Here is a 13,746-nt window from a genome sequence, read left to right on the forward strand (position 1 = left end):
TCCAGAATTGTCACGTGGATCTCACTAGGGACCCTGAAGCTCAGGGCTGGTCTAGCAATGGGGACTCTGCAATAACAGCCCCTTGTGGGAAAGGCCTGGGATGAAATAGACACCATAAATTTAGTGCCTTCCTAGACCTCCCCTGCTCGGAACTCATTCCAGATACCAGGAGCTCTCCTGATGAAAGCACTGTGTCCTCGTCATTCTCCCTCCCCCCCCCCCCCCCCCCCCCCCCGCTCACACACACACACATACACACTGAACTGGAGACTCTCAGGGTGGAATGTGGTCAGGGAGTAAGGAGAAGTGGAAGAGTCAGAGCCAGCCCACCCCCCCCCCAGTGTAAGCTGTAGCAGAGCCCCTCAATGTTATATGATCCTGGATCTGCCATTTAACATCTTTTCAAAAAGATTTATTGGCCTAAAAAGAAAGAAAGAAAGGAAAGAAGGGAAAGAAGGAAGGAAGGAAGGAAGGAAGGAAGGAAGGAAGGAAGGAAGGAAGGAAGAGCCAGGCAGTGGTGGCACATACCTTTAATCCCACCACTTGGGAGGCAGAAGCAGGCAGCTCTTGAGAGAACTGAGTTCAAGGCCAACCTGGTCTACAGAGTGAGTTTCAGGACAGTCCAGGCTACACAAAGAAATCCTGTCTCTAAAAAATCAAAAATGTAAAAGTTATTGGTATTTATTTATTTATTTATTTAGAGGTGGGATCTCATGTAGCCTTTGCTAGCCCGGAAGTCATTACATAGACCAGGCTAGCCTTAAACTCATAGAGCTTAAACTCAACCTACCTCTGCCTCTTGAGTGCTAGCACTGAAGGCATGTGCCCCCAAGCCCAGGTATTTTTTATTTTTAATTGTGTATACGAGTGTATGTGGTTTTTTAAAAAATATTTATTTATTTATTATGTATACAATATTCTGTCTGTGTGTACATCTGCAGGCCAGAAGAGAGCACCAGACCTCATTACAGATGGTTGTGAGCCACCATGTGGTTGCTGGGATTTGAACTCAGGACCTTTGGAAGAGCAGGCAATGCTCTTAACCACTGAGCCATCTCTCCAGCCCCCATACGAGTGTATGTGTAATGTTAAAAATAAAATGCACCATTCCCCAAGGGGCGGCAGCAGGCAGCAGGCCACGAGGGGCAGTGGGTCCCAGGCAGGGAGCTGCACAGAGGGTGAGAGACCTCGGTGGATCAGCTGATCCCATCAGGAGCTGCAGCGGGGCAAGAGACAGAGACAGGCACGCCAAGCAAAGTGAGGTTGGATATATATTTAGTGGGTTATGAAAAGGAAGAGGAAAGGGGAGAGGGAGGGAGAAGGGAGAAGATGAGAGAGAGAGAGGCAGAGAGAGAAAGAGAAACAGAGAGAGAGAGAGACAGACAGAGAGAGAGACAGAGAGAGAGGGGGAGGGGAGGGGAGGGGAAGGGAAGGGAAGGAAGATCTGCTTGCCTCTGCAGATGGTGGGGGGGGAGGACAGGGAGCAGGGCTTGTGTCTTAAAGGGACAGGACAGACCATTTTAGTGTGTGTGTGTGTGTGTGTGTGTGTGTCTGTGTGTCTGTGTGTGTGCAGGTACCCACAAAGGCAGAGGCCAGAGGTGTCAGATATCTTAGAGCTGGAGTTACCTGTGTCATAAGCCACCTGAGAACTGGTTCTGGGACCTGAACTGGAGTTCCCTGGAAGCTGAGCCCTCTCTTTCCAGGTCCCCACTTAACATTTAAATGGGATAATTTTCATCTCTGAAGAAATGAAGGAAGGGGGAGGTGAACAGAAGGGCAAAATACTTGGGCTCAGCCACAGAGAATGGTTAGAAGGAAACATGATTGTCCATGCTGGTTACTCCCAGCACCTAGGATAGGCCAGCCTGGGCTATACAGTAACTCTGACCATGACCACTCTCACAAAGGAAGGAGCCTGAAATCCACGAGCAGAGCTAAGGGCACAGACCCTCGTCGGGCTCTCCCACCTGACTGCTGCCTCCTTGTGGACTGGATGCTCCATAATGAGCCTCGAGCCTCTGGGAAGCAAAATGCAATCCTATTTAAAACTCAGTCCTGCTTCCCTGTTATCTCCAGAGCCGGCACACCCTTGTCAGTCCCCGCTTCCGGAGAGCTGAGAAGACACTCCACCTGGAGCACAGACGAAGAGACTCCTCCTCCACCTTTCAGTCCCTCCCGCCCCCCCTTCTCACTGGCTTGTTGATCAGGTCTCATTAGCCACCTTACTGGGACAATCCCAGACTTCCGCCCAGCTTAGAGAAAACACTCCTTTGAGAACAGATGCCGGGGAGAGGGGGAGTTTCAACTCCAATAAAGACAGAGTTCTGTTTGGCTATGGTGCACGCCTTGAATTCCAGCACTTGGGAGATAGAGACAGGAGATTCTTTGTGAGTTTGAGGCCAGCCTGGCCTATGTAGCGAGTTCCAGGTTACCAGAGCAACATAGTGAGACCCTGTCTCAAAAAAAAAAAAAGTTCTGTTCTCTGTTCTCAGGGAACACCCAATCTGATAAACTTGCCCTAGGGGTCATCTTGTCTGATGGAGTGGGCAAGATATATAATTATGAGAATTAGCCTTTAACTATCACAGACCGTGTCACAAAAGCTTCACGGAGGAGGAAAAGTGAGGCACGAAGGGATTACGTAATTTACTTAAAATCACACAGCAAGTAGAGGGACAAAGATGTGAACCTAAGCTGTCTCGCTCCCATCTGCACAATTAACTGCTATACTCCACCGCTGCCTCAATCAGCTGTCAGAAACATTCTGCGGGAACATCAAAGGCAGAAGACTATGACACAGTTCAAGCTGAGCATGCAGGTCAGGTAGCAGCCACTGATATGAGAGCTCCAGGTCTCCTTAGATCTTTGCTTTCCAGCTGACTCCTGACTGCCCTGTACTTTACTGTGCCTACACTAACCCCTTCACATCCGCTGACATCTAAGTACTGATAGGGCATCCCCATAGCGACCCCACGTGTGGGCCAAGCAATAGCATATCAGGACAGCTTTCCTCCTGCCCACTAGGACTCCATGCTTGCTGAGAGTTAATCAGGAGAGCCAGGATCATCAGAGAGGCCCCACAATACAAAGAGAACTCTTGCCCAGCCATTCTCTAGAGCCTTAGCTCTTCCCTCAAGACAGGCAGAGGCTCCAGGCGGGGAAGGAAGTGGGAAGAGGGGAGTCCATATGATATGCGCTTGGGCTGGCTAACATCCTGTTTCCTAGCCCCAGACCAGGCCGCTCTGTGACCACTTCCCTTGCCCCACTTCAGTTTTACCCTTTGTACAGTGGGCTGGGAGAACTCACCGCACCATCAAGCCCTGTCTGTCTCTGGCAATCTTGGAATATTAGAATTTTGGAGTGTGTGTGTGTGTTTGTTTTGTTTTTTGAGACAGGGTTTCTCTGTGTAGCCCTGGCTGTTCTGGAACTCGCTCTATACAGGGCTGGCCTAGAACTCAGAGATCCACCTGCCTCTGCCCTCCTTGCTGCTGAGATTAAAGGCATGTACCATTACCACCACCTGGCAGAATTCTAGAGTTCTCCAAAGCATCCTTCTGATGTGGTTCCAACCCTTCAGAGTCTGCATTGTCTCCAGTGGCACCAATAAATCTCTTCCTCACTAGCTGAAGCCTATAGAGAAGACAAGCTAAGTGAACAGTGTTGGACTTCATGAGAAGTCTGTCACACAGAGAAATGATAAGGCTTACCCAAGGGCACACAGGTAGCATATGACCCAACAATGTCTGTGCATAATATATCAACTTCCTGTGCACACTCCTGCCTCTGTGCCAGGCCTGTCACCACAGGCTCAGGTCTCAAGGAGGGGATGGGAGGGAGAGAGGGAAGTGCAACCTAGAAGATTCTACAGGAAGACTCTAAGCAGACAGAGCCACAGGCTACCGTAGAGAAGGCACTTGTCTTGTCTTCTCTGATACCCATCCTGTCAAGAGAAGGACAGCCACTTGCCAGAAAAGTCAGAAGCCCAGAAATAAAGTGGAAACCCAGCTCTTTCTCCTCCATACACTAGAGGGCTTCCAGGGCCTGCTTCCTAACCTCCTAACTCCAGGGAACAAAGTGCTACCTACCCACTAAAGAAACTCTACCAAGGGACCTCTGAGACAAGAGAGAACCCCAAAGTGGCTCCAAGCTTAGAGAGAGTCTATAGAGGGTCTTTTGACTCAGCAAACCCTGGAGAAGGGTTGAGATTCAGAGAGACCCCAACAACACCTGCCTATACACACCCATATATTCTTTTTTTAAAAGTTTTATTTATTTATTATGTATACAGTGTTCTGCCTGCATGTTTCCTTTCAGGCCAGAAGAGGGCATCAGATCTCATTATGGGTGCTTGTGAACCATGTGGCTGCTGGGAATTGAACTCAGGACCTCTGGAAGAGCAGTCAGTGCTTTTAACCGCTAAGCCATCTCTCCAGCCGCACACCCGTATTTCCTTATCCCAAAGCTGTGTCTTCTCTTTCCCACCAGTACTAGGAGTTTGCACATAGCCTTCTGCTTGCTTGCAGACCTCCTCCATGGAGCCATCAGTTCATGGCAAGGGCTACATATCCACCATAGTGGTAAAGCTCTAAATACCGACAATACCAGGTTGGAGAGTAAAGGGGCTCTCATATTGTCAGTAAAAAGACAAATATGTACAGCTACCTGGAAGCAACCCGTAAATTCACACCAGATGCCCACTCCCAATACAAAAGTGTGTTGTAAAAAAGTGTTCAAGGGTGTTCATGAGACACTGTTTAACATAGTCACCATTGGCACAGGAGAGAGGGCTCAGGGGTTAAAGACACTGGCTGCTCTTCCCGGGGTCCTGGTTTCAGTCTCTAGTCCCCATACAGTAGCTCAGAACTGTTAGCAACTCCAGTTCTAGGGGGTCCGACATCCTCTTTTGGCTTCCAGGGAATTAGGCACACGTGTGTACACAGACATACATGTAGGCACCAGATGGTAGTAGTGCACACCTTTAATCCCAGCACTAGGGAGGCAGAGATAGGTGGATCTCTGTGAGTTCCAGGCCAGCCTGGTCTACAGAGTGAGTTCCAAGACAGGTTTCAAAGCTACAGAGAAACCCTGTCTGGAAAAAAGAAAAACAAAACAAACAAACAAACAAAAAAACCATACATGGAAACAGGACACTCATACACTTTTGTGGGGGGCATTGAAACAGGATTTCTCTGTAGGTACTCTGCTCACTAAGCCATCTCCCCAAACCCTAAATTTCATTTTTAAACCTGAGTTCAATATCCAAAACCCATCTGGGGGAAGGAAAAGAGCAGAAGCCTGAAAGTTGTCCTCTGACATCCACCACACCACACACACACACACACACACACACACACACACTAAACAAACAAACAAATAAATAAATAAAGTGTTTTAGAAAATTAAATCTTCAAGACAGTGTTTCTCTGTGCAGCTCTGGCTATCCTGGAACTCTGTAGACCAGGCTGGTCTTGAACTCACAGAGATCCAACCGCCTCTGCCTCCCAAGTATGGGGATTAAAGGCATGCGCCACCACCGTTCAGCAGTAGTGCTGACTTTTAAGTCAGTCTGCCTGGGCTTTATTCCTGTCAACAGGGTCCAGATGTTGGCCTGTTCCTCAGCGTCCTCAGCTTTCATAGGAAGGGAATGTTACACAGAGTAGCTATGATGATTAAGTTAAAAAAAAAAAAAGATTCTCTATAAAATGCTCAAAATGGTACCCAACACATAGTAAGTGTCCAGTGAGTATTACCAACTATGACTGGCCAAGTGAGTTGGAAGCCAAATTGCCTAAAGTGATTCCTGGATTTTCTGGGAACCAGCACTGAGATTTGACAAAGTGAACTCTACTCTTTCTCCTCAAATGCCCTCAGTTGTAACTGAGGGATAACGTCAGCCCCGCCTGAGAGAACTGGGCAAAGCTGCAGCAATGACGGTCACTTAACACTGTGTCTGGCAGGGCTGGTGTCAGTACATTAGCCTCTGTGGTCATTCGTTACCATGGTAACCCTATAACCCGTGATATTGAGTTCCATGCAGTTAAAAGATGGGCCTTAGGTCATATGCAACTAAATGTGATTTAAACCTATTTGTGAGACAGCCCAACCTTCAACACATGCCTGCATATGTGCGCACACACATACACACACATAGACACACACGCACAGAGGTGCCATAGCTTTGGGTTTTCCTCAAACTCTTCCCATCACTTGGCAACGCTGCTAGCGCTAAGCCCCTGTCCCTCTAGCTGCAGTGGCCAAGGTCCCTGTGTTCAAGACTGATGTGTCTTTCCCATGACCCAGCTGTGGAGCCAACCTGACGGTTCCAGTTGTAATCTCAGTCAGGGTGCTGAAGATACAGCCCTGGAACTAAATTCTAACTCTCGGGGGGAAGCCCCAGGACCTTCCCATCTTCTCATTCCAGGAATCTCTTCTGCTACGGTCTTGTCCTTGGCCAAGAAAGAAAACTCTGAAAGATGACTGACTGGTGGGGGCTGGAGAGTTAAGGGCAGAGGGGCAGGACTATGTGGCCCCAGAAACGAGACTATAGTACCTGACTCCCCTAATCACATAGCCCCCATCTTCACTGCTGAAGCCTGGCCTCACTCCCTCAGCCCACAGTGTTTCCAGAGACTTGATATTTGGGGATAGCAAATCTCCAGATCTGTGCAGTTAGATTCTTATCCTACCTAGTTATGATATGATAGAGCATCAGAAAACTGGGCCGGACGCTAGGCGGAACCCAGTAGACCAACAATGGAGAAGATCTCTGTTCCCGGATTTGTACGCTGCAGCTGTGAGATTGAGAGCCCCAGCTTCCTGCTGTCAGAGCCAAGGGCTCCAAGCCCAGCCCTGTCTTTAGCAGCTGTGCACTGTGAGTTTCCCTCTTCAGTATGATTGACCTCAGTTTTGACGTCCGTGATTCTGATCCCTGATTCACTCTGTAAGACTGCTGAGAAGAACCAGGTGGGAGCTGGAGACACGACTCAGCATTAAGAACACCGCTACTCTTGCAGAGGGCCCAGGTCTGCTTCCCAGCACCCATATGATGGCTCACAACTGCTTGTAACTCCAGTCCCAGAGAATCCAACATCCTCTTCTAGTCTCCTCAGGCACTGCACACACATGGTACGCATATACACATGCAGGCAAATATTCATGAACATAAAAATAAATAACATTTTCACCAGGCGGTGGTGGTGTATGCCTTTAATCCCAGCACTTCGGAGGCAGAGCCAGGCAGATCTCTGTGAGATTGAGGCCAGGCTGGTCTACGAGAGTGAGTTCCAGGACAGCCAGAACTAAACAGTGAGACCCTGTCTCAAAAAACAAAACAAAACAAAACAAAATAAAAAAACAAACAAAAAAAATGAAAGAGAGGAGAGAGAGATTTTCAAATTTTTAAGTAAAAAAGGATTAAAGACTGTATCTCTGTACACTAGTGCTCTAGAGAGAAGGAAGTGGTTTATAAACTGATAGCATCATTATAATGAGTGGATTTACTCAAAGATTTGATGCTGGTGTAGAGTAGAAGGACAGAAGAAGGGAAGAGAGGATTAGCAAGGAAGAAGCTGAGGGGCAGAGGGTTTAAACGGGCTGGGGAGATGGCTCAGTGGGTTCTTGCTCTGTTAGCATGAGGACCTGAGTTCAAATCTCCAGCACCCAGTGAAAAGCTGGACGTGGCTGCTTATGCCTATAATCCCAGTACTGAAGGGCAGAGGGAGCTCACTGGCAAGCCACCATAACCAAAATGATAAGCTTCCCGTTCAGTGAGAGACCCCCGTCTTAAGTCAGAGAGCAACGAGGAAGACACCTTAAGTCCTGCTCTGACTTCCATGTATGCACACACAGGTACATGTGTATGACACACACTCACATGAATATACCACAAATACAACGCATACAAAAAAAATCACAGAATATCACAGAGAGATAGGAAGGCACAGAAAGACAGAGAGACACCGTGAAAGGAAAAACTTGAAGAGATGGAAGACAAGCATGAAATCAAAGATCCCAATCAAGACTCCCTCTCTCTTCCTTCAGTCATCAGAGGACACAATGAGATAATAGCTGTAGAGCTGAGCCAGGTCTCAAAGCCATAGCTAGGACTCCTCCCAGCTGTACCAAGAACTGTCTGAGGGTCATGTACAGGAGGGCAGGACTTGGTAGCTCCAAGCACTCTCTTTCTCAAATAAGACCTTACATTTGGAGTCCTAGGTCAGAGCTACAGGATCAGCTCCCCCACTATGCTGATCTTGCTGTGTCCTGGCTGGTGTTTTGGCTTTGGTTTTGTCAGTTTGACAAAAGCAATCTAAGGTCATCTGAGAAGAGGAACTTTGATTGGGAAAATACTTCCATAAGACTGGTCTATCGGCAAGGCTGTGGGGGCACTTTCTTCACTGATGATTGTTGGTAAAGGGATCAGCCCACTGTGAGCAGTGCCATCCCCGGGCGAGTGGTCCTGGGTATATAAAAAAGTACAATGAACAAGCCAGGAGGCGCAAGCCAGAAAGCTGCATTCTCCAGCAGCCCCTGCTGCGGTTCCTGCCTTGACTTCTCTCCATGACAGAGTGTGACCTGAGAAGTGTGAAATGAAATAAACCCTCTCCTCTCCACGCCTTTGGCCGTGTTTTTTCCCACAGCAGTCCTTACTCCTCCTTGACATCCACTAGCCAATGGGAATTCTCCTTCTCTATGTCTCCTTCTCTATGTCTGGAACATCCCAGTCTTTCCGCTCCTGTGACTTCCCTTCTTTCAGGACCAAGAGGGAAAAGCCCAGGGTGGTGCCACCCTACAAACATAGCATCCCAGAGGTGGAAGTAGGAGAACCAGAAGTTCAGGGTCATCCTCAACTACTTCAGCAGTTCAAAGCCAGACCTGACCACCATTGTATCCTGTTAAACAATAATGAAAGTAGCTGGATGCACAGATGCACACCTTTAATCTCAGCACTGGCAGAGGATCACTTAATTTGGTTATATTGCTTTACAAGTTATGCCTCTAAACAACCAATCTATCTTTAAATCGAATATTAAGGAATATGCCTACTTCTGTCAGTATGTGGTGATCTAGAGATTTTTTCATCAACAAAAAGGCCAAAGAATTGGCTTTATCCTTCTCTATTAATTCAATCCATGTTGCATGTAAATATTTGTGCTGGATGGTGGTGGCGTACACCTTTAATCCCAGCATTCAGGAGGCAGAGGCAGGCGGATCTCTCTGAGTTCGAGGCCAGCCTGGCCACAGAGCAAGTTCCAGGACAGACTCCAAAGCTACACAGGGAAACCCAGTCTCAAAAAAACAAAAAACAAAAACAAACAAACAAATAAAAGTATTTGCTACAGGGTTGAAGAGACGGCTCAGCTACTAAAGACTAGGCTCACAGCCAAAAATATTCATTACAGATTTGACGTGACTGACTGCTTTCATCTTTTATCTTTTGGTTGAGTGTATGGAATGAAAATATAGAGATTTTTAAAAAGGTTCTGTTAATAGGGTTAATTTTGGGAAAGCATTCTGGTTGGTCAATACACACTTTGTAAGATGAGTCATTTGCTCTTGACCTGAGTCACTGCCTTGGATAGTAGCTCGGGATGCCCTGGAGAGTTCTAGAGAAGTGCTTATTGAATCTCTGGGAGGATTTTTAATTTAGATATTGAAAAGCATTTCTTTTTTAGGGAATACAATTTAAATGGCCCTTCCCACAGCATAACAATATAAAATGTATCTACTATATAATCTTGGAATATAGGTGTAACAATTCAATGTTAACAAAAATATATATTGTCACATTTTCAAGTACTAGAAATGGCCATTTAAGACAATAGTATCAATTTTTAACATTTAGCCCTATCAAACTGTTCCTAACCAAAAATTATATTTTTCTTAAAATACTCTGTTTTTGTTAAATTATTTTGTTAAATAATTGCTGGTATTGCTGATATTTGAAACAAACATATAAAGTTCACCATACTTGGAAGCAAGTGATACCATTTAGATACTTTCTGTTCAGATCATTCCTTGGATGATGACTTTAATTTTTTTTTTCAGGACAGGGTTTCTCTGTGCTAACAGCCCTGGCTGTTCTAGAACTCACTCTGTAGACCAGGCTGGCCTCAAACTCACAGAGATCTGCCTGCCTATGCCTCTCAGGTGCTGGGATTAAAGGTATGCCTCTGCCACTGCCTGGCGACAGATATCTTTTTCTTTCTTTCTTTCTTTCTTTCTTTCTTTCTTTCTTTCTTTCCTTTTTGGTTTTTTTTTTTTTTTTTGAGACAGGGTTTCTCTGTAGCTTTTGAGCCTGTCCTGGAACTAGCTCTTGTAGACCAGGTTGGCCTTAAACTCATGGAGCTCCTCCTGCTTCTGCCTCCCAAGTGCTGGGATTAAAGGCGTATGCCACTACTGCCCGGCTTTCACCCACCATCTTGATTGAGATGATACATGAAGACCTCAGAGACTTCTGCCAGAAACATCCACTGGGAACAGATTTCTTTTACAAAGGTTCCAGGTGTGTGTTCCTTATGCAGGAGTCTGACATAAAGAACTATTTACAGCTACCATATCTTTCTGCAGAGCTCTGGTCATGGTCCAGCCAGTTGTACAATTGCCTTGGATATTACGCTAACTTTATATTTAACCTTATGTTATATTGACTGATGCTAATCTTGATGTAAAAGTTTTTCTCATGTAACTTTGTCTTGTGATGTTCTCTGTAACTGGAGGTTTCTCATTCTGCCGGGTCTCACAGCTGCTGTTTAGATAACCACTCAGAGGCTTAAAATTAATTACATACTGTTTGCTGCAAACCTTTGTGGGGACCTGAGTTCTTGGGACAGTTACACAGCTCCCTACCCCTGTTGCTTATTGAAGCTTGCTTTGTTGTCCCCAAGGATAAGAGTCTGGTGTGGCATTAGTTAGGTTTCTTGTTATGGCTACTCTGGTATAGATTGGGGATTGTGCATGTAAACATAGTCAACATTTTTTTTTGTTAGGTCTGATCTTGATGAGTTAAGGACCATAAAAGTTTTGGACACTGTTTCCCAACAAGGGTGTTGGCTGTATTGGAAGGCCTGGTCCAGGGTTATGGTCAATTGAGAGGCAGCTGGGGAGGGCTCAGGTTGGATTGGATTGGTAGGAGTGGTGGAGGCTGGGACAGGTGGGACCAAGATTGGGTGTTGCCCAATTCCTTGAAAGCTATCTATAACTGTGAGAGCCCTGGTTGTCAACCTGAGGGTAAAGAGAGCCCCTGGGTGTGTCCCTCGGCCTATAGCCAAAGACCCAAAGTCTCTCCTGTGCCCTAACCTGTAGTTGTCCTACCTGGTTGTTTTTTGAGAAGAAATTTCACTATGTAACATCCTTGACTGTCCTGGAACTAGCTGTGTACACCAGGCTGGCCTCAAACTCACAGTTATCCACCTGCCTCTACCTCCCTAATGGCTGGACTAAAGGTGTGTGTCGCCACCACCCAGCTAGATAAATTACTTTATTACAGCATTTCCCAGGGGCTGGAGTCAAGGTTTAGTAGTTAAGAGCACTGGTTGCTCTTTCAGAGAACTGGGGTTCAGTTCCTAACACACACGCAGGAGTTTACAACTGTCTGTAGCTCCAGCCTCAGGGAATCTTATGCCCTCTGCTGGCATCAACAGGCATCTGACAAGCGTGTAGCACACAGAAAGCGTTGCAAAGCACCTCTTTATACATTGGGCAAAGCACCTGTACACATTTTTTTAAAAAAAATATTCAGTTACTATTGTAGAATTTTTAAAAATATAAACACTCTGTGATATTTTCTAAGATTTAAAATTTCATTTCAGGCTTTCACAAGTTTCTTATCTATATGTTTTTATTATTATAGTTTGTCTTTCTTTGGACCGACAGTCCCCACACAATGACAGAAAGGCTTATTATTAATTATGAAAGCTTGGCCTTTAGCTTAGACTTGTTCCCAACTAGCCCTTATAACTTAAAGTTACATGTTTCTATTAACCTATGTTTTGCCAAGTGGCTCTTTAACTCTTCTCCATTCTGTACATCCTACTTCTCCCATGTCTTGCTGGCATCTCCTGCCACACCAGATTCATCCCAAGTTCCTCTGTCTCCTGAGAAGTCCCGCCTATTCTCTCCTGCCTAGCTATTGGCCATTCAACTCTTGCTAAACCAATCAGAAGTCACTTTGGCAAAGACACATCTTTGTCTTCACAGTATACAAAAAATTATCCATAGCATGTTATATATACTGTTGGGATTTATAAGCAGAGAATACTGAGAAAACGCTACGTCACATTAAGAGAATGGTATTTTTCTCTCCAGTGTGAACTCTCTGCTGTGTTCTAAGATTTGACATGTGGATAAATTCCAGACATTTGTAAGGTCTCTTTCCAGCATGAAGTTTCTGATATGCTCTAAGATTTGAAATCCGATTAAAAGCTATGTCATAGTTTTTGCACTTGTAGAGTTTCTCTCCAGTATTAATTATCTTATGTGTTGCAAGATATGAGTACATAGTAAAAGATTTATCACAGTCCTTACAATGGTAAGGTCTCTCTCCAGTATGTATTTTCTGATGTGTTTTAAGATTTGAACGCTGGTTAAATGATATATCGCATTCTCCACATTTGTAAGGTATGAATTCTCCGATGTACACTTAGACTGGAGGCAGCAGTGAAGGATTTCCCACATTTCCCACACTGATATGGTTTACCTCCAATGTAGAATTTTTGTTGCGAATGACTGCATGTAGAGTCAAAATAGTCATCATATTCTCCCTGCCTGTGCTTTTTCTTTGCAGTATAGAGTCTCTGATCTTGAGTAACACTGGAACACAAATTTAACGATTCCTCAGTCTTTAGATTTGCAAGGTTCTTCTCCAATGAGCGCGCTATCATGTCTATCTGGGTTTGCTGAGTCAATAGATGCATCCCTGTGATTACTGCATGTGTAGTTATTTGAGTTTCTTGTAGTTTCGTTTGTTCTATAAAGTGCACATGTGGAGGGGTCAAGAAGCACTTTGTCAAGTTCATTACACTGGCGAGACTCCTTTTCATTATTCCCGTGTTGATGGACAAGATCACATTCGCAATAGTTCTCCACAAAGACCAGGTTGTTGTAATTCTCCAGCCTCACATACATGTGCAAAGCCCTCTGAGCAGAGTTCAGGCAACCCCACTCCTGCTGGGAGATGTCCACAGTCACACCCCTGAATGTCAACAGACCCTGGGACGTGTTTGCTGGAGAATCAGCCATTTCCTTCTGTTTCTCTTCTCTGAGTTTCTCTTTCAGGAGCAATGAATAGACAACCTGTTGGCCTTCATCTAGTCATCTGACCTTTAATTTGAGGGGGTTGTTTGGGTCAGGCTCTGCAGCCCAATTCTGATGAGGCTTAGTGCTATCTGACAAAGGCTCTGGCGGTTTGTCTAGCTCGGGGTCTGAGAGCTCAGGCATGGGAATGGTGAATCCAGGTAGCAAGTCCATCCACTTTAAGAGAGGTTGGAGTAGTCAAGATTACAACATAGGGTCCTTTTCAGCAAGGTTCTAGGGTTTCACAGTGGAGTTGTTTTATGAAGATCCAGTCTCCAGACCAGAACTTGTGGAGTGTAAAAGGGTATGCAAGTTCATAAATAGCCTTGAGTCATTGCCAGATGTCCTTGTGTTCCAGAGTCACTGCTTTCAGGGAGGAAATCATATCAGCGTTAGTAAATTCAGCGATAAATTCAGATTTAAGGTTAGGTAAAATGGGAGGTGGCCTCCCGA

General features: G+C 45.6%; 1 pseudogene; it reads right to left on the reverse strand.

Moving 5' to 3' along the window:
- Nucleotides 1-12,192: 12,192 nt before the first annotated feature.
- LOC146893282 (zinc finger protein 54 pseudogene) lies at nt 12,193-13,239 on the reverse strand (annotated as a pseudogene).
- Between the last annotated feature and the right edge of the window lie 507 nt (nt 13,240-13,746).

Source organism: Myodes glareolus, chromosome 9 (genome assembly GCF_982192425.1).
Source record: "Myodes glareolus chromosome 9, mMyoGla1.1, whole genome shotgun sequence".
Lineage (NCBI taxonomy): Eukaryota > Metazoa > Chordata > Mammalia > Rodentia > Cricetidae > Myodes > Myodes glareolus.